The following is a 22,746-nucleotide window of genomic DNA, read 5'->3' as shown; positions in this document are numbered from 1 at the left end:
TGCTATAATATCTTTATTTAATCTCTAGTTTATTTCTGAGTTCTTTTTTCTGTTATTTTAAAATTTTATTTTATCTTTAACTTTTATTTTAAGTTCAGGGGTACATATGCAGGTTTGTCATATAGGTAAACTTGTGTCATGGGTGTTGTTTCACCCAGGTACTAAGCCTAGTACCCATTAGTTATTTTTTTCTCATCCTCTCCCACCTCCCATCCTCCACTCTTTGATGGGCACCAGTGTCTGTTGTTCCCCCACTTTGTGCCCATTGGTTCTCATCATCCAGCTCTCACTTATAAGTGAAAACATGCAGTACTTAATTTCCCATTCCTGAGTAAGTTTGCTAAGGATAATGGCCTCCAGCTCCATCTATTCCTCCAGAAAATAAGATCTTGTTCTTTTAAATGGCTGCATAGTACTCCATGGTATGTATGTACCACATTTCCTTTATACAGTCTGCCATTTATATGCATTTAGGTTGATTCCATGTTTTTCACTATTGTGAATAGTGTTGCCTGGGACCTAATCCAGCACAGTGGAGAATTTTTTCATATGTGAAATTTTATTTCAGTTTATGATGATCTTCTTAGGCTAGATTCCTGAAAGGAGAATTATTGGGTAATTAGACATAGACATTTTTACAGCTGTTGGTACAAATTGCTGAAAGTGGTAGCCATCTGACCTAAGCATCCTTGGCTGGTCATCCATGACTGGACTTAAGCATCCTTGGTACAGTGCACTTGTTGGTACAGTGCAGAGTGAATCAGTGGTGGCTCTGCTGCATATTAGTTTCCTTAACTGCCCAATGGATAGCAGTGGCTACCTCAAAGGGTTAATAGTCTTAAACATAAAGTGATAACTAATTGGCATTTATGTTATTGTATATACTTAGGAAAAAAAAACTTCTGGGCTATGTTTCATTTTCACGAAGATAGAATTCAGGAGAAAATTTTATGAGTGGAGAAGAATATATGTGGGGAATATATTGAGGTTGCCTGGAATCTATTTGTGTGAAAGCCAGGGCATAGCAACCAAATAAAGGGTTAGAACTTGAGGCACAAAGAGCAGAGAAAGACAGTCAGAGCCAGTGGCAGAGATTCGGGGAAAAATTTCAAAAGATTTTGAAGGAATAATTAAAGATATATTAGGCAAACTAGGAAACAATCAAACATATATGCACCTTGAAAATCAATTATTGATTCTTCATTTTTCATCTAATAAAAATAATATTATATCTTTTATATATCAAGCATTGTTTTCGTGGTGTAAATACAGTGAAGAACACGATATGATCTTTAGTTCTCATGGCCTCACCATACAGGTGAAAGAACAACACACGTTAAATTGCAGACATCATCATTTAATAAATTGAATTAGGGCTAAGAAGGAATACACTGGTGTGGCAGGAGTTTACAAGAGGGAACCACTTCTAATCTGTGATGTGGCCATGATTAGAAGGTGGTGTAGGATAGAAGAGGATTCCAGGCAGAGGAAGCAGGAAATGATTTGAAAGTTTATGCCTACTTCAGGTTATGTAAAGGGTTAAAGAAATACATCTAAAATTCAAAAGCATGGGAAATACATTGATTCATTCATTCACTAAACAAACTTAGTAAGTGTTACATGCCCATGTAGGGAATGCAAAAGACAGGATTTTTAAATCAAAGAGCTCCCAGAGGACTTGACCCCAAGGGAAACAAATACCAGACTCAGAGCTGCATAAGACCTTGGTTTCTTGTAGGAGCAGGGAGAAAAGACTTCTGCCTGGTCCACACGTGGTAGCAGGGAGAAAAGCTTGGGAAACTGGTGCCAAACATAGATAAGCCAGCAGGTGGTGAAAACATGAGGAACCTGCAGGATGCTCCTAAAGGGGAGGGCACATTTGGTCCTGGAAAAGGTATGATCAGCACCAACAAAGCCATATGGAAAATAGCGAGTGAAATCTGGGCAAGAGCCTCAGTTCCAACTGTGTCCAATCTGTGGCCCATATACAAAACCTGTCACAAGCCCAGTCCTACCTAAGGCTTGGTCCAAATAATTGCAGGATTTTATTTCTTTTCTCTCAAACGTATAGGACAAGTCAAGGAAAGTGAAAATAGAGATATGACCTTCAACATTGACACCATCCTTCCTGGCTATCTCTGAAGCTCCCAGAGGTGAGAGACAGACTGGAGAGTTTCAGGGGGCAGGTCCACCCATGGGGACATCCATGGGACAGGCTGAAAGGCACCTCAGGAGCTTGGAGGTTAAGAGAAGGAGAAAGGCACATTCACAGGGTGCACTGATGTCTTGAGTTCAAGAACCAGGCCAAGGAACCAGAGACTAAACAGTTAAAGAACAGCTCATTTTAAACATAAATAAAATGCCATCTACTCTAAGTATTTTGTGAGCAAAAATGCAGTTCAGAAAAGCAGATTTGGTGCTGTGCTAAATGTTTTCATTTTTTTATATGCTCCACATTAGAGCTTGTATTTTCTCATACCTCCAAGGCATACTCTTTTATGGCTTTAGAGATAAAAGATTTACATTTAAATCATGCTTTCCCCATGCCACATTCTAGCAATAGCATTTTAAGTTCTACTGTTCACCCAAAGGTCAGAATGCCTTTTTTTTAATGCCTACATATGCTACCACCTTAACCAGGTGAAGAAATCCTTTTAAATTGTCTAAATATTATTTATAGTTTATGTAATATAAAATCCAAGGGCTTCACAACAAAATGGAGACAGGAAAGTGCCATCCTGGGACTGTTTTGAAGAGTGAAGATATTGCATAGGTCTAGGACTCCAAATCCAGAGAGTCTCTATTATATTTGTGTGTGTGTGTGTGTGTGTGTGTGTGTGCGCGCCACATATACCACCAGGTGACTGTGTTCCAAGCTAATAGGTTCTCCTGAAAGGCATGAGATGGACAATCAGATTAGACCCTTTTGTTTCTCACTATTGCCTTGAAATTTACTGGCAGGAGAAAAACAAAAGAATCATCTCCTATGCCTTATTTGGAAATGGAATCGTGGGCTGTCTTGTTACAATCATGAACATCCATTGCAAAGCCCATCTACCCAATTGTCCAGAAACTTGGAAGTAAGGAGGTGATATGCCATGCATAGACTTTCAGGATTTCATGTCCTTGTATTCAGGACAATTGGGGGAACAAATCTCTCAGACAAACAAGTTGACTTTTACCCTTAATCCTGTAATTGCAACTCAGTCTATGTTTTCAAAATTGCACTTACAAGACAAAATGGGAGAATATCTTGCTTCTGGTTCTGAATCTGCAGTAAAATGTCTATAAGGAGCATGTGTCCTATTTTTTTAACTACATAAAAATTATCTTTCTTAATCATCTGTAGGTGAAGAATGGACCAGAGAATAAGGGTATGTTTCCAAGAGCCAAGAAACAGCTAGGAAGCTAAAAACTAAACCAACTGATATTTGCATTCAGGAATGGTGTGATGAGAACCCAAGCATTTTAATTGAAAGAGTAAAACCAAAAAAGCTCAAGGACAAATCATACCAAACAAAAGGAAAAGAACGACCATTTTAAAATTTTTATCATTTGTACTTCATTAGTCCTTGTGCTTATTATTTATTAATAAATAAGACTTGATGAGAGTTTTTTTAAGTATGTGGAAGTTTACTGCTTCTGTGGCCATGAATGTATTGAATTCCTCTATTCTAGGGTGTCCTTAGGGTAAAAAAAATCAACGGCAGATTAGAAGTAGTTCATGCCTTTGTTTTCAGTGAATCTTGGTACCAGAGGGAGCCCATGACGACATGAAGATAGAATTTGACCCATAACAGTTACTCCAACCTCTCTTCCACTTTAACATCTTCCTGCCAAATGATCTTTTAAAGAAAAGAAAAAAACCCCACTAAGCTAGAAAAGGAAACCACTTTGTCTACTCTGGGCAATCAGTGGATACAGCACTTCATGTCAAAGGAATGCGGAGGGAATGTTTAAACTGTAATATTTTCACAGGCAAAGAACTTCACAAGGACCCAGAAGGTCAAGACTGCATTGATACCCACTCTTTTCAGAGTAATACTGTCTAGGAAAGTCCAGTGAAAATATTTAATAACTGGTTCTGGTTAGACATCATTTTATAGTCCTATCTAACAAAACTACTATCCTTTCGGATTAGAGAAAATGTTTACTTATTCAGAGTTGCAGAGTGCTACCTGGGGACAGCCCTAGGCAAACCATAAAGTTGAGGAATTTTCCTTCAGTTCTGTCTGACCTTCTCCATGCTTCTTTTCTTCCATTTTAGTCCACGTCTTCTTACCTGCCCTTCTACCTTTACCATTAAATATCTGATACTCTTGAGGACTCTCCTTTACTTTTCCTACCCAAACTTACTCTCAAGAAGGCATTCAACTTAACATTTGAAACTGAGTGTGAAATTAAATCAATTATCTTTCCTCTGTTTTTTTTTTGTGATTTTTATGTTCCCTAATTTAACCCTTTCTAAAGACATTCAAGCATAAGCCAGTGGTAAGATGAAATATTTTAGCCGTTCGAAATAAAATACTTGCTGGCACACGGAAATTAGACTATCTGTTGGTGGTTTACTGTCTAGTCTAGTTTCCACAGAATGACAATATTTACATTTGGTGTCATCACAAGAGCCCCAGAAACATCCAAGGCACTTACGTAGCCCCCTAATTGCTTAAAATACATCACTTATTTGAATATTAGTGACAAATATTTTCTTGGTGACCAAGGAAAGAAGCCCCAGGTCCTCAGACTGCACATGTATTGCACGAGACCTGAGTATTCTCAGGATGGAGCGGGCATAGTAGATGTGGTATTTTTGTCTACTGAACATTCTCTGTATGTCCAGCCCTCTTTTTGTCTATTGAGCATTCTCTGTTTGTCCAGTCCTCCTTTCAGTTCTAATCCATGACTACATTTAGGGAAGGCATACAACGCAAAGCTGGGAACTCAGGTTACTCCATCCCTGTGACACAAAGAAATTAGTGGCTGAACAATTATTTTACCCACAATTAACCAGTGAGAGTCATCCCCTGGGATTTGATTATCTCTTCCTAGAAGACACTATCTTTCACTGGAACTGATATCTGTGAGGATGATGGAAGCTTGCAGCCTCCTGAAACCATCTCATGGGGAAAACATGTGTAAGAATCAAGCCAACACAAAGCAAAGGAGAACTGAAAGATAGGGAAACATGTATCTTCCGGATGTTTCAGCCTTTGAATAAAGTCAGGTTTGAAATCTGCCACACCTCTGGGCTCCTCAGTACATGCTAGTCTTAAATTAGTCAGTTGGGTTTTTATCATTTGTGACCAAAGTACTACTTAACCAGGAACGTCATCAGGGAACCTATCCTTGAAGATGCCAAACAACGAATTACAGCTAGGGACACAGAACAGATACAATTGTGTTGAAGCCAAACCCAAGGTGACATTGATGTTACCCTTTGTTGAGTGCCTGCCTCATGACAGATGATTGCAGTGTTATAGACACATGCCCTCTTCTACCCCATCTCCGGCTTTTTACTGATAGATGATTCCTGATTGACAGTAGAAACACATTCCCAGAGTGGACAGCAAAGTGGAATGTAACACCAAGTTATTTTTTTCTCCTGTTATTTAATAGTGCCTGATTGAGCTGGTTCCTCTTTGTCAAGTGTCATTCAAAAATCACCCAATTGTTGGTCCACCCTTGCTTGGTTGTTGATGAGAATGCCATGTGGGCTGGAATCAAAGTCTCGCTGAAATTTGTCTATTTCACATCTGTTCCTGGCTGGGAGCTTAATGAGATGCATGGCATAATGAGATGTGTGTCTGGAGTATGTAATGAGATTCTTGATTCAAGTGCCTAATGAAGCCTATAGCCTAATGAAATGTATAGCATAATGAGATGCATAGCCCGAATGTATAGTACAGATTTGAAAATCCTTTTACAAAATATCACTAGGCATGCAAAAGTTTCTCCCATCTGTATAAGCTCCACCCCTGTTTCTTTGGAATTCTTAGCTTGTCATTTCTCAATGTTATTGTCATTTTTTGTCATGGTTATTTCTCATATCCAAAGCTAACAGAACATAAGCACTGGCCCTCATCAAATATAATAGGTAGTCTGAAAACACAGCATAGAAATTTTTTCCTCTTGAAAAGAGAAAATCATATCTTTGTTTCCTTCCATTCACTTCCTGATTTTTTAATATAAGCAACAATATCAATGAGCTATTGCCTAACAAAATACCTAAAACTTTATGGCATAACACAAGTGTTTATCACTGCTTATGAGTTTTTGAGTCAGCTGGGTGATTCTTCTAGAGTAGACTAGGTGATATGGTCTGGCTCTGTGTTCCCACCCAAATCTCATCTTGAATTGTAACCTGAATTGTAATACTCATGTGTTGGGGGAGGGGACTCATGGGAGGTGACTAGATCATGGGGGCAGTTCCCCTATGCTGTTCTTATGATAGTAAATAAGTTCTCATGAGATCTGATGGTTTTATAAGGGGCTTTTCCCCACTTTGCTCTGCACTGCTCTCTCCTGCTGTCATGTGAAAAAGGACATGTTTGATCCCCCTTCCACCAGATTGTAAGTTTCCTGAGGCCTTTCCAACCATGAGGAACTGTGAGTCAATTAAACCTCTTTCCTTTATAAATTACCCAGTCTCAGGTATTTCTTCATAGCTGCATGAGAATAGACTAATACAGTAAATTGGTACCACAAAGAATTGGGTGCTGCTATAGGGATACCTGAAAATATGGAAGCAACTTTGGAACTAGGTAACAGGCAGAGGTTGGAACAGTTTGGAGGACTCAGTAGAAGACAGAAAGATGTGGGAAAGTTTGGAACTTCCTAGAGACTTGTTGAATGGCTTTGACCAAAATGTTGCTAGTGATATGGACAATGTTGTCCAGGCTGAGGTGGTCTCAGATGTAGATTAGAAATTTGTTGGGAACTGGAATAAAGGTAACTCTGGCTATGTGTTAGCAAAGAGACTGGCAGCTTTTTGTCCCTACCCTGGAGATCTGTAGAATTTTGAACTTGAAAGAGATTATTTAGGGTATCTGGCAGAAGAAATTTCTAAGCAGCAAAGCATTCAAGAGGTGACGGAGCCTAAAAGTTTGGAAAATTTGTCTTTTTATGATGCAGTAGAAAAGAAAAACCCATTTTCTGGGGAGAAATTGCTGCAAAAATGTTCATAAGTAACAAGGAGCCAAATGTTAATAGCTAAGACAATGGGAAAAAACATCTCCAGGGCATGTCAGATATCTTTGTGACAGCCCCTGTCATCATAGGCCCAGAGGTCTAGGAGGGAAAAATGGTTTCCTGGGCCAGGTCCAGGGCCCCCCTGCTGTGTGCACCTTTGGGACTTGGTGCCCTCTGTTCCAGCCACTCCAGTCATGGCTAAAAGAGGCCAAGGTACAGCTCAGGCCATTGCTTCAGAGCATGCAAGTCTTGACAGCTTCCATGTGGTCCTGCAGGTGTGCAGAGGACAACGATTGAGGTTTGGAAACCTCCACCTAGATTTCAGAGGATGTATGGAAATGCCTCGATGTCCAGGCAGAAGTCTGCTGCAGGACCGAGCCCTCATGCCGAACCTCTGCTAGGGCAGTGTGGAAGGGAAGTGTAGGGTTGGAGGTCCCACACAGAGTCTCCACTGGTACACTGCCTAGTGGAGCTTTAAGAAGGTGGCCACTATCCTCCAGGTCCCAGAATGGTAGATCCACCAGGTGCTTGTGTTATGCACCCAGAAAAGCCGTAGACACTCAACACCAGCTTGTGAAGGAAGCTGGGAGGGAGGCTATCCCCTGCAAAGCCACAGGGGTAGAGCTGCCCAAGGCCAAGAGAGCCCACCCCTTGCATCAGCATCAGCTTGACCTGGATGTGAGACATGGAGTCAAAGGAGATCTTTTGTATCTTTAAGGTTTAATGACTGCCCTATTGGATTTCAGACTTGAATGGGGCCTGCAGCCCCTTTTTTTGGGCCAATTTCTCTCATTTGAAATGGGTGCATTTATTCAATGCCTGTACCCCCATTATATCTTGGAAGTAACTAACTTAGCTTTGATTCTACAGGGTGATAGGTGGAAGGGCCTTGCCTCATCTCAGATGAGGCTATGGATTTGGACTTCTGGGTTAATGCTGAAATGAGTTAAGACTGTGGAATGTTGGGAAGGCAAAATTGTGCTCTCAAATGTGAGAAAGATGAGATTTGGGAGCGACCAGGGGCAGAGTGATGTTGTCTGGCTCTGTTTCCCCACACAAATCTCATCGTGAATTATGGTCTAAATTGTAATCCCCACCTGTTGGGGGAGGGGGGAAGGAACTCATGGGAGGTGATTAGATCATTGGGGTGGTTCCCCCATGCCATTCAAGTGAGTGAGTTCTCATGAGCTCTGATGGCTTCTGCCCTACACTATGCACTTCTCCTTCCTTTTGCAATGTGAAGAAGGACATGTTTGATTCCCCTTCTGCTATGCTTTTACGTTTCCTGAGGCCTTTCCAAACATGCGGAACTGTGAGTCAATTAAACCTCTTTCCTTTATAAATTACCCAGTCTCAGGTATTTCTTCATAGCAGCATGAAAATGTACTAAGACACTACGGTTGCTTATGTGTTTGTGATGGGCTACAAGTCAGCTAGAGTCTCTGCTGATCTTGACTGGGCTCTCTCACATCTCTGCAGGTCACCTTCCTGTAGGCCTGTCTAGGAAGACATTGGCTGGGGCAGTTGAGATTGCCTTGATTTTGTTTCTCATTTCTTAAGCAGTGACTACGACTTAATCTAACAGCAGTCAGGAATCCAAGAGGAAGAAGGGAAGGCTGCAGGATATCATAAGGCATAAGGTCATCACACTGTCATTTCAACCATATTCTTTTGAGACGAAGCAAGTCACAAGGCCATTCCATAATCAAGAGATTAAGAAATGCAGGCATAACTTGGAGATATTGCAGGTTGGGTTCCAGGTCACTGCAATAAAGCAAATATTGCAACAAAGTGAGTCACATAATGTTTTCAGTTTCCCAATGAACATAAAAGTTATGTTTACACTATACTGGAGTCTAATAAGTGTGCAATAGCATTCTGTCTAAAAATGTATATACCTTACTTTAAAAATAGTTCATTGCTAAAACATTCTATCATTACACGGCCCTTCAGCAAGTCATAATCTTTTGGCTGGTAGAGGGTCTTGTCTCAATGTTGATGATTGCTGACCAATCAAGATGGTGTTTACTGAAAGTTAGCATGACTATAGAATTTTCTTAAAATAAGACAACATAAAGTTTGCTGCATCTATTGACTTTTTCTTTCACCAAAGATTTTTCTGTAGATTGCGATGCTATTTGTTAGCATTTTATCTACAGTAGAACATTTTTCAAAACTAGAGTTAATCCTCTCAAACCCTGCCACTGCTTTATCAATTAAGTTTATATAATATTCTAAATCCTTTCTTGTCATTTCAACAATGTTCACAGAATCTTCACCTGAAGTAGTTTCCATCTCAAAAAACCACTTTGCTTATCCATGAAAAGTGAATTCTCATTGATTAAAGTTTCATCATAAGATTGCAGCAATTCAGTTGCATCTTCAGGCTCCACGTCTAATTCTAGTTCTCTTGCTATTTCTACCACATTGCCAGTGACTTCCTCCACTGAAATCTTGAACCCCTCAAAGTGATCCATGAGGGCTGGAATCAACTTCTTCCAAGCTCCTATTAATGTTGATATTTTGACCTCCTCCCATGAATCATGAATGTCCTTATTGGCATCTAGAATGGTGGACCCTTTCCAGAAGGTTTTCAATTTACTTGGACCAAATCCATCACAGGAATCAGCATCTGTGGCAGTTTTAGCCTTATGAAGTGTATGCCTTAGCTATTGACTTGAAAGTTAACATTATTCCTTGATCCATGGGCTGTAGAATAAATATTATATTAGCAGGCATGAAAACAACATTAATCTCCTTGTACATTGCTGTCAGAGCTCTTGGGTAACCAGGTGGATTGTCAATGAGTAGTAATATTTTAAAAGAAACATTTTTTTCTGATCAGTAGATCACAACTGTGGGCTTAAAATATTTAGTACACCATGCTTTAAACAAATGTGCATCCAGGCTTTGTTGTTGAATTTATAAAACACAGGTAGAGTATATTTAGCACAATTCTTAATAGCCCTGAAATTTTTGAAGCGGTAAATGAGCATTGGCTTCAACTTAAAGCCATCAAATGCATTAACCCCTAACATAAAATCAGCCTGTTCTTTGAAGCTTTGACGACAGTCATTGACTTCTCTTCTCAAGCTATGAAAGTCCTGGATGATATCTCTTTCCAATATAAGGGTGTTGTGTCTACATTGAAAAGCTATTGTTTAGTGTAGCCACATTTGTGAATGATCTTAGCTAGATTTTCTAGATAACTTTTTAGAGCTTCTACATCAGCACTTGCTGCCTCACCTTGCACTTTTATGGTATGGAGACAGCTTATTTCTATAACTCCTATGTCACAGAGACCTCACAAACTCAACCTCTGCTAGTTTCCAAGTTTTCTTCTTCAGCTTCCTCACCACTCTCAGCCTTCATAGAATGGCAGAGAATTAGGGCCTTGCTCTGAACTAAGCTTTTGCTTAAGGGAGGGTTATGGCTGGTTTGATCTTTTATCCAGACCACTAAAACATTCTTCATATCAGCAATAAGGCTATTTTGCTTTCTTATCATGTGTATGCTCAAATAGGAGCAATTTAAATTTCCTTAACTAACTTTTCCTTTGCATTCACAACTTGGCTACTTGGTGCAAGAGGCCTAGCTTTTCACATGTCTTCCTCACTAAGCTTAACCTTTTCTAGCTTTTAATTTAAACTGAGAGGTATGCAACTCTTCCTTTCACTTGAACTTTTACAGGATATTGTAGGATGACTGATTAACCTAATTTTAATATTGTTGTGTCTCAGAGAATAGGGAGGCCTGATGAGAGGGAGAGAGATTAGGAAATGACCAGTTGGTGGAGCAGTCAGAGCACATACATTTCTTGATTAAGTTTGCCATCACATATGGGTTCAGTTCTTGGCTTCCCAAAACAACTACAAACAAACAAAAATGCTAATAGGGGTTACAACTAATTTTTCTTACAACATTTGGAAAATATTTGATAGTAGACAAGATTAGGAATCTACCTCATTATTGAATTAAAATTGAATATTTTTTCATCTTTTTCATGGGTTGTCTCTAAGATTATTGAAGATTGTGTTTTGCCAGGAACTGTGGGTGATTGGCCCCAGGGATGAGGTGTGTGTCGCATGAACCTGTCCTAAAATTTCTGAAGGACTGTGGAGAGTTTTAGCAGTGTGTATCTCATTCACGATAGCCTTCTGGATAAAACCCAGGGCACTCTTTTGAAAATTTATAGGGACTAGTCTATCCAGCAGTTTAACAGCTAGTCTATTTTTTTTTTTTTTTTAGCATACACCAGCCAAGGTTCTATCTCCTTCCCATCTCCCAGACTGAATATCCATTATCTCTCAAGATGCCATTACCCTCAGATGCCTCAGATTTATTTGTCTAGCTATTTTATAGAATAAAGGCCTGATAGAGTCCTCTTTAAATACACATTCTCACCACATTTTAGAAACCAGCAGTTGGTCCCATCATTTCCCTAACTTAAGATTATGCGTTTCTACTGCATGGGGATCATAAATTTTACTCTTATGTGCGTTTTACAATTGTGGAAAGGAATGAATCAAACACAATACCCAAATATCAGAATTTTTTCTGATTTATTTTCCAGCTGTGCTTTCCTATCCACGTGATAGTTTATTTAGATACATGCACACTGCAAAAGTGCTCAATACAGACTTGTGGATATGTGGACTAAATAGTTTCATTATTTAATTCAAAACCTGGCATCAATCTGCTTAACCTGATTAGCTCATCTTTGCCTAGCTTTGCTAATTAAATATCTTTTTAAAATTTCTTTTTGTTTCATGAAACATCTAGGTATAATAGCTTTTTTAGATAATAGAGTTTATATTATTTCTCTGTTATCTATATGATATATATCATCATGGAGCAGTGGCCCCTAATCAAACACTAGCTGTGTCTTTATATGCAAAGTGACTACAGAAAATGATAGCAATTAGATGTGCTTGTATTTTTGTAAAGGCCTGTTCAAGTCTAAAATGTGTTTGTAACACATTAGGACTTATTTTACATAGGTAAACTGCTGACACTGATCAAATCATCAGATTGCTACCCAATCTCTGCTTCACTGTTTGCTGGGATGAGTCGCAAGTTTAGTTGCATATATCTCAAAAAAGTTCTGTAATCCATTTCATTTCCATGCATAACCAAACCCACATGGTATTTACTCTTTGTGTCTTTTTATGGTAATGCTCAGGGTCAATCTGTGGCAGCTTAAGGGATGTACACACAAGTCAAGTGGCAGAGCTGGCAAGATCCTGGGCAGAATAAATGCAGATAGCATGGAAGGTAAGCCTTGGAAAGGATTGGAAACCAGGAAAGCTGGTGGATTTCAGTAAGGGAGAAGGGAGAACATACACTAGTCCAGAATTTCTCAAAATGATAATTTCATATTACCTGTAGGAGAGTCACCTGAAAAGCCCGATAAAAATATATTTTTTCTTGGCTCCTACCCTTCCTGCTTAATCAAAATCCTTATGGAAGGTCTCCAGAAATGTATGTTTTATCAAGTTCTCCAGCAATTTGTGTGCATTTAAAATTTGAGAACCAGTGTACTAGACTTTGAACATTACTAGTACACAGTTTATATACAATCATCATTATATTCCCAGTGACTGGGCAATTTGTAGATGGTGATTGAATGAATAAAGAAATGATCAAACAAATTGTATTGATACCAAGATCATTGTATGGTTACTATACAGTCTGTTAGTGACATAGCCACAGGTTAGATATGCATGAATGTAAGACAACAAATCAATGAGTGCAGCCATCAGCAAAGAAGAGCTTGATACTGAGCCAAATGTTATTAAAGTGGTGCTTTGTGCTGGTTACTTTCTTGCATTTTTAGATTGTGTAGAGGGACAGGCATGGATTTGGAATGGAGGCCCCCTTGACTCTTCTGTCCACAAGCAGTTTCAGTTTTTATACCTAAAGAGGCCTACTGAGGTATTTTCCTAAACAATTAACCGTCTCCCCTAAGACATATTATACAAAAGAAGTTGCAATATTTATTTTAAAGAAATATTGAATATATATTATTTTAAATAAATATATATGTCTTTCTTAATTTTGTTTAATTTACCCTCCTTCAGTCTTGACTGTATCCCTGTTCTTGATGAGTGTCTTATTTTTGTTTTCAAATAACTACAAATGACTGTCATACTGAATTGAGTGTGTATCACAGATTGGCCTTCCTAGGTTGGGTCCTTCCAACCTGGCTACCACACATAGTACCAATGTGTTAGTAATCAGAGATCACAGACGGTTTAGGGCAGAAAAAACCTATGAGATCACATAGAACAACTCTATCATTTTACATGAGGAAACTGGGGTCCAGGGAGGTTCGATTCTTCATCCAACATTTTACTGTACAAAACCATTGCTCTTCTACTATGTTGTACTTGCTCATCAAGTCATGATATAGATTATATTGTTAAAATAAGTAGCGATTTTAAAGATTGTGCTTTCCTTGTTAATAACCTCCACACAAAGTCACAGAAACAGGGTAAAGTCCATATTTCATCATGGCAATATCTGAGTAAATCAGCTTACCAGTAACACTTTGGGTACACTAATAAAATAATCTGACTGAATATAATCTAACATGTTATTTTCATAAAGTACATACTTTCCTAAGTCAATTCATTTAAGAGAGAATGATAGAGACAGTTTCTAAAGTCAAGCAAAGACCAAATTGTAATTTGGGGTTAAACTTACAGGTGACAGAGACAAGCTGCTTCTCTGTTGTTTAAAATAGCAGTTTACATCAGGAGTTTACAAATTCTCAGAGAAAGTCTTATCAATGTAAATGTCAGAGAATTTTTTGGCTCTGCCTTTTACTTTTAACAAACATGTGGATCCCATTCCCTTCATCCATGGAAATACAAGACTGTATATTTTAATTCATCTGAAGTTTTACCACAGAGTCTATAAACATTACATAACAAATCTGTGCATTACTACTTTCTTGTGCATTCAGGATACATCTCTGTCATCATTATAATCAACCTAATTGGGCAAGACTCTCTAAGTGAAGGCAATAACATTTGTTTACTTCATTGTAGGAATGTGCTCGCTGTCTGGTACCACCACATTTAAATTAGTTTTTATCCAAAACAGAGAGAAATTCACCCTTCAGTCAACACAGTCTGTTAATTTGAATGTGTTTAAATTAACTACGTGCATGCCCTGTAGGAAATTCTGAGAAACTCTGCTCTTTGTCCTTTTGCAAGAGAACTCAATGACATTTAGACCTTTTCCTTGTTCATATTTTGCAGAGTTTAGAGAAGAGGTAGCTCTCCTCCTGTTTCAGAGGTGTCAGGTCCCATGCCCAAAGCTGCTCCAGGTGCCATGTTCCTGGTTGCAATAGGAGTGGCAAGATGATTTCTATTGAGTGTTGCAATACATTGTGGAAGATGCAAGATTGTGAAGGGAAGGGAGAGAGAGCAAAATAATCACACAAGTCAAGCCCAGATGCATATGGGTTATTCATACCTCTTTTTGTAGGAATTCTGTTTCCCTTTATATGTGATAGCTCATCTCATGGAATTAACCTCTTAACATCAGAGATTTCCTTCAGAATAGTCACAATTTCATTCCCAAAGAAATTGCCACATCTTTCCCATTCAATTTTTTTAACTTTTCCTTTGCCCTTTGTTTTATAAACCTTGTTAAGGTACACTCCTATGATCTGAATATTTCTTCCGAAGTTCATGTGTTAGAAATTTAATCCCAAATGCAACAGTGTTGGGAGGTGGGGCATAATGGAGATGTTTAAGTGATGAGGACTCCACCCTCATGAATGGATTAATGCCAATTATGAAAGGACCTGAGGCTGCAAGTTCCAGTCTTGCTGTCTCATGCTGTCTTGCCCTTCCACCTTCCACCATAGGATGATGTGGCATAAAGCCTGCTGCCACATGGCGGCCCCTTGATATCAGACTTCCTATCCTCTAGAATGGTGAGAAATAAATTGATTTTACCCAGTCTGTGGTGTTTGCTATAGCAATGCAAAATGGACTAAGACATATGCTTTCTACCTCAAATCCCCCCATACTTAATGAAGGGCAGTAGCTCTAACCAACCTGGAGGCAAGGGGAAGGAAAAGATTCATAGGGTGGTGGTGGCGGGGGCATGTTTAAAGGGTGTCTCCTTGATTTATGCTATTCCTCATTGTGATATTCATGTGGCATCATGTAAAGCATACTAATTATTGCTAATGTTCTTGTGTTTAGCAAGTCTTTCAATATAAGCCATTTTAGAAAGAGGGCATCTCTTTATCAAGGAAAGAGCCTCAGGACTGCTCTGCCTTGCACCCACCATTATGGGGAGCCACCTGCCTCGCACCTGCCATCAGTGGATGGGAACTGATGCCGGGCAGCATCTAGAGTAAGGGGGATGAACGGCTGGTGCCTCTGGCCTGTGCTAAAAATACTACACAACACACATTTACACAGAAGATTTTTAGGGCAGTGAAACTACCATGTGTGATACTATAGCGACGAATACATGCCATTATATGTCTGTCTAAACCCATAGAATGTACAACACCAGGACTGAACCTGAATGTAAATTATGGACTTTGCATGATAACAGTGCTTCAATGTAGGTTCATTGATTGTACAAATATACCACACTAGTGGGGAAGGTTGATAGTGGTGGAGGCTGTGCATGTGTTGGGGGCAGGGGAAATCTTCCTTTCAATTTTGCTGTGAACCTAAAACTGCTCTAAAAATACTTAATTCCACCCCCAAAACACACACATTTACACAAGTAGGTCAAAATTAATCAGTTACCTCATTGCTTTTATATTCATGCTTCAGGAAGCATTTTGTTTTTGTTGTCCTACTCCCTGAAAAGAAATCTCTCAGTACTCAAATTTCACCTTTATAAGTTTGTTAAAAGGAGTGTGATATTGAAGCCAATAATCTTATCCTTCTCTTTTCAATGTCTACCTCATATAGGCCTAGCACAAAATTGGCACTTGTTAAATATGTGCTGATTTAAAGTCATACCTCAGGACTTATTGCTGGCCTGCTCCAAAAGTGTTAAATAAAGTATTTATATAAGTGTTAAATAAAGTGTTAAATAAAGTGTAAATAAATAAAAACTATCAAATAAAGTGTTTTTATGAAATAATAATAAAATCTAATTGCCTAGGTTACATCAATCTGCCTAGGTACAATCTAATAGGAATAGTAAAATAACAGCAACTTTTTAGGATGGACCCTTGGCAGAATACCTGGAATACCACTCACCATTTCTTTTCTTCCATTGCATGACTTCCCTGGGCATCTTACATGGAACTATTGACAACCATGACTCTCTTCTTCCTTATAGCATTTCCTCTGCTCTCCAGCTCGGCACACTTTGTTGACTTTTGGCAGTACATGATACCCCTGGTATATTTCTTGTCATTGCTCATATTTCCTCTGTGGATCCATGGTTCTCATTATTTGAGTCTTTTTAAATTGCTCATGACAGTAGTCCAACTCAAACTTGTTTAAGCAAAACCAGGCATGTATTGATTCACGAACTTGGTACATCTGTGAGTTGATGTGTCTTCGGATCTAGCTGGATCTAGGGATTCACGAATGTTGTCATAGGGATTCCGTCTCTTTCTTCTAACTTTAACACTTTCTCTTCAGTGGTGATCATGAATGATGATTGACAGCGGCACACTCACATCTTTTCAGCTTTTTGAGTCTGAGAAAAAAAGATTTTTCTACCAGCACCTAAAGAAACATTCTACTGAGAGTTGTAATGAGTCTGGTTTGTATCACCTGCCCATCCCTCACTGATTACTTTGTTTGAGGGATGTATACTCTGATTGGGTCAAAAAATCGCTGCTGTGACAGGAAGTGGGTTTAGCTCTACCTGACCCACATGGAATGAGTTCCCCAGAGGAGGAAGAGGTTCTGTTAACAGACGAAAAGGTAAAGAAGGTGACTGAGAGACCAAATGTGTTTCCAAACCATGTCACTCTGGTGATATTCTTTGATGCTTCTGAAGGTGTGAGATTGTTATTTCACATACCAGCATAAAGTCAAATAAAATGTCCTTACACCACACAAGTGTTGTTTTCTCTTACTAGTCTTGGATGTGAAAGAGAAATTTTGGGGGACATGGATACTATAGCTTTTTTTTTTTTTTGTAGCTCACGTCCCAAGTGCTCTGACACAATGTGTCCCTGAGCAGCTGACCTAGAGGACGATCTGTGGAGTGCAAGTACCCCAGGGCAGACTCATCCACTGCATCCTATTTGCTGCCCGTTTTGAGTTTTTGCATTTTAAATTTTCTTCTCTCATCGTGAAGCCTTTTTCCCAGGGCAAGTACCTAGGGAGGCCCTGGTGACTAAGAAAAACAGTCCTGGGGACTGGGTGTCAATATCAGTGTGTCGTGTCCATTCACTGACCCATCCATGACATTCTGTAGTGTTTTCCAGCAAATAGACTGAGTCTGTGCCCTTTGTTCAAATGCTACCTGCTCAGACACCCTTCCTGACCAGACCTAGAACAGCATCCCACTTTACTAACTTTCTATACTCTTACTCTTGCTTTATGTTTCTTCTTAGCACTTTTTTCTACCTGAAATGATGTCACATATGTTTGTTTACTTACTAATTGTCTGTCTTAGTAGGAAGGTAGGAGAATTTTTCTCTCATATTCTCTGCTGCATCCTCTGTGCCTAGAATAGTACCTGGTATGTACTAGACATGCAGTAACTGCTGACCAGGTTTATCAAGAAATAGATCAATGAGCAAACAAAATAATAGCAGGAAAAGATCTCGGGCCATAATTCTGAGACCCTTATTAAGCACAAACCTAAATACACCTAAATGCTACTGGCATTTTTTTAAATGCATGAACAAACATGTGTTTAAAAGGCCCTGCATTTTGATGTAATATTGTTAGTCTTGCATCTCCTTTTAATTTCCTTTAGCATCACTTACTGATGCACAATTTTACCTGGAATTATGACGAGGTTGACAGCGTTAACTTAAAAAATGCATATTTTGGTGTGATTTTTGCTAAGTAAAGCCAGAGAAAAAAGATACATTAAATTGCATAGACCATTTATATTAATTCTGCAGTATTTTGTGGATAAAAAGTCTTTTAATAAAACAGAACTGGGACTTCCTCTCTTTTGTTTAGTAGCTGGAAGCAGATTCTCCCTCTCTTTTGCAGTCAGGACACTGGTTTTTTGTCTTCAAGAAGTTTTATTTTTAGATCTGAACTCTTTGCTACAACATAGTAAAAGATTGTCACATTCACAAATAAAAGTGAATTAAAATCAAGAAGCTGAGAAGCTGGGCTTGTTTCATAATTTCATCTTTCACCAAATTTATTCTGCCTCTTTGTCTTTGGTATGCCTGGACAGAGCCAAGCAGAACCAGTAGCCTGTTCTCAAGGCTCTGCTACCCCTCAAGTGCAGTGGGAATTCCTTTCTGCCTGAGTGAAATGTCTAGTCTATAAAACTGGTTAGTAAAACATACTGTAATTTGGGATTTGGTAATACTGCCTTCATTTTGACAGAGCCCAGGCTGACCCACAGCATTATGTCATGAACAGATGTGAATTCTAGAGGGGTGAAATGATTAAAAACTTGTTCAGAATGAAAAAGAAAACTGAGTCATAGGAGTTCTTCATTCTTCTATAGTCTAGTCAGTCAATAGTATTTAGCTCTGTTTAGTCCACCTGGCATTTGCCTCCAAATGGCAGTAACCTCCAGGAAGATTAAATCTCTCTTGACGCATGGAGGGTCTGGTAACATGCACAAATAATGCTCTTAAAAAAGGAGCTTTCAAAGCAATCTACAGATTCAACACAATCCCTATTAAATTACCAACGTCATTTTTCACAGAATTAGAAAGAACAATCCTGAAGTTCAGATGAACCAAAAAAGATCCCGAACAGCTAGTCATAAGCAAAAAGAACAAACCCAGAGACATCACATTGCCTCACTTCAAATTATACTACAAGCTAGACCAACTATAATAGCATGATACTGATACAAAAATAGACACATAGATCAGTGGAACAGAATAGAGGACTCAGAAGTAAAGTGGCAAACCTACAACCAACTGATCTTCAATAAAGCCAACAAAAATAAACAACTGGGGAAATGACTCCCTATTCAATAAATGGTGCTGGGAAAACTAGCCACATGCAGAAGAATAAAACTGGACCCCTGTCTCTCTCATCACATACAGAAATCAACTCAAGATGGATTAAAAATTTAAACATACGACCTGAAACTATACAACTCCGAGCAGAAAATCCAGGAAAATCTCTTCTGGACATTGGCCTAGGGAAATAGTTTATGATAAAGATTCCAAAAGTAAATGCAACAAAAACAAAAATAGATAAATGAGACTTAAAAGCTTCTGCACAGAAGAAACAATCAACAGAGTAAACAAATAATCTACTGAATAGGAGAAGACATTTGCAAATTATGCGTCTGACAAAGGACTAGTATCTAGAATCTACAAGGAACTCAAACAACTCAACAAGAAAAAACCAAACAACCTCAATTAAAAACTGGGCAAAGGATGTGAAGAGATATTTCTCAAAAGAAGAACTATAAGCAGCCAACAAATATATGAACAAATGTTCAACATCACTAATCATCAGAGAAATGCAAATGAAAACCACAATGAGATATCATCTCACACCACTCAGAATGGCTATTATTAAAAAGTCAAAAAACAACAGATGTTGGTGTGAATGTGAAGAAAAGGGAATGCTTATACAACTGTTGGTGGGAATGTAAATTAGTTCAACCTCTATGAAAAACGGTGTGGAGATTTCTTAAAAAACTAAAAATAAAACTAGCATTTGACCCAGAAATTTCACTACTGAGTGTCTACACAAAGGAAGAGAAATCATTATATAAAAAGGCACCTACACTCATATGTTCATCACAGCACTACTTACAATAGCAAAGTCATGATTCCAACCTAACTGCACACCAGTAGTTGACTTAATAAAGAAAATGTGATATACATATCATGGAATACTACACAGTCATAAAAAATAATGGCATTATGTCCTTGCAGCAATATGGATGTAGCTGAAGGCCATTATCCTAAATGGACTAACTCAGAAACAAAAAATCAAATACCAAATGTTCTCACTCATAAGCAGGAGCTAAACAGTGGGTACATATAGACAGACAGATGGAAATAATAGACACTAGGGACTCCAAAAGGGAGTAAAGTGGGAGGAGGATGAGGGTTAAAGAATTACCCATCAGGTACAATGTTTACTATTTGGGTAATGGGTACATAAGAAGCCCAATCTCTACCAGTATGCAATATACCCATGTAACAAATATGCAAATGTACCCCCTGAATATAAAATAAATTAAAATTTAAAATGAATAAATAAATGCAAAAAATAATCAAAAATTTTAAAAGGGCTTTACAGGTAATTAGGGCACCTCTGACATTTAAATATGCAAGAATGCTGAATAATTCATTGAAAAAATTAAAATTCCCAATTTTTGTTTTTTTTTTGTACAAATAACAGAAATAATACCATAGACGTGGTTTTATTGGAACAGAAACAATACATTAGATATGAAGTTACAGTGAAGACCAACAAGGCAATGACTTTGTGAAAGTACTTTTCAAACAGTAAACTGCTATAGTATATTACCAGTTGGTATGTTTGGCTGTGTTCCCACCCAAATCTCAACTTGAATTGTATCTCCCAGAATTCCCACGTGTTGTGGGAGGGACTCAGGGGAGTAATTGAATCGTGGGGGCTGGTCTTTCTCATGCTATTCTCATTATAGTGAATAAGTCTCATGAGATCTTATGGGTTTATCAGGGGTTTCCGCTATGGCTTCTTCCTCATTTTCTCTTGCCACCACCATGTAAGACATGCCTTTCACCTTCTGCTACAATTCTGAGGCCTCCTCAGCCACGTGGAACTGTAAGACCAATTAAACCTCTTTTGCTTCCCAGTCTAGGGTATGTCTTTATCAGCAGCTTGAAAACAGACTAATACAATAAACTGGTACCAGTGGAGTGGGGCATTGCTTAAAAAGATACCCGAAAATGTGGAAATGACTTTGTTACTGGGTATCAGGCAGAGATTGGAACAGTTTGGAGGGCTCGGAAGAAGACAGAAAAATGTGGAAAAGTTTGGAGCCTCCTAGAGACTAGGAGAATGGCTTTGACAAAAATGCTGATAGTGATACGAACAATAAGGTCCAGGTTGAGGTGGTCTCAGATGGAAATGAGGAACTTATTGGGAACTGGAGCAAAGGTGACTCTTGTTACGTTTTAGCCAATAGACTGGTGGCATTTTGCCCCTTCCCTAGAGATTTGTGGAACTTTGAACTTGAGAGAGATGACTTAAGGTATCTGGTGGAAGAAGAAATATCTAAGCAGCAAAGCATTCAAGAAGTGACTTGGGTGCTGTTAAAAATCATTCCATTTTAAAAGGGAAACAGAACATAAAAGTTCAGAAACCTTGCAGCCTGATGACGCAGTAGAAAAGAAAAACTGATTTTCTGAGGAGAAATTCAAGCCAGCTGCAGAAATTTGCATAAGCAGCAAGGAGCCTAATGTTAATTCCCAAGAGCATGGGGAAAATGTTTCCAGGGCATGCCTGAGACCTTCACGGCAGCCCCTCCCATCACAGGCCAGGAGGCCCCAGAGGAAAAAGTGGTTTTATGGACCGGGCCCAGGGTCCCTGTGCGGTATGCAGCCTAGGGACTTGGTGCCTTGTGTCCCAGTCACTCCAGTCGTGGCTGAAAGGGGACAATTCAGCTCAGGCTGTGGCTTCAGAAGGTGGAAGACCCAAGCCTTGGCAGCTTCCAATGTGGTGTTGAGCCTGCCAGTGCACAGAAGTCAAGAATTGAGGTTTGGGAACCTCTGCCTGGATTTCAGAAGATGTATGGAAATGCCTGGATGCCCAGGCAAAAGTTTGCTGCAGGGGCATGGCCCTCATGGAGAACCTTTGCTAGGGCAGTGCAGAAGGGAAATGTGGGGTCAGAGCCCCCACACAGAGTCCCTACTGGGGACTCTGCCCAAGACCATTGGAACCCACCTCTTGCATCAGTGTGACCTAAATGTGACACCAGGAGTCAAAGGAGATCATTTTGGAGCTTTAAGATTTGACTGCCCCACTGGATTTTAGACTTGCATGGGCCCTGTAACCCCTTTGTTTTGACCAATTTCTCTCATTTGGAATGGCTGTATTTACCCAATACCTGTACCCGCACTGTATCTAGGAAGTAACTAGCTTGTTTTTTATTTTACAGGCTCATAGGCAAAATGGACTTGCCTTGTCTCAAATGAGACTTTGGATTGTGGACCTTTGGGTTAATGCTGAAATGAGTTAAGACTTTGAGGGACAGTTGGGAAGGCATAATTGGTTTTGAAATGCGAGAACATGAGATTTGGAGGGGCCAGGGGCGGAATGATATGGTTTGGCTGTGTTCCCACCCAAATCTCAACTTGAATTATATCTCCCAGAATTCCCACATGTTGTGGGAGGGACCCAGAGGGAGGAAATTAAATTCTAGGTGCCAGTCTTTCCCGTGCTATTCTCATTACAG

This window comes from Gorilla gorilla, chromosome 11, assembly GCF_029281585.2.
Source record: "Gorilla gorilla gorilla isolate KB3781 chromosome 11, NHGRI_mGorGor1-v2.1_pri, whole genome shotgun sequence".
Taxonomy (NCBI): Eukaryota; Metazoa; Chordata; class Mammalia; order Primates; family Hominidae; genus Gorilla; species Gorilla gorilla.
Note: the sequence above shows the minus strand (reverse complement) of the source record.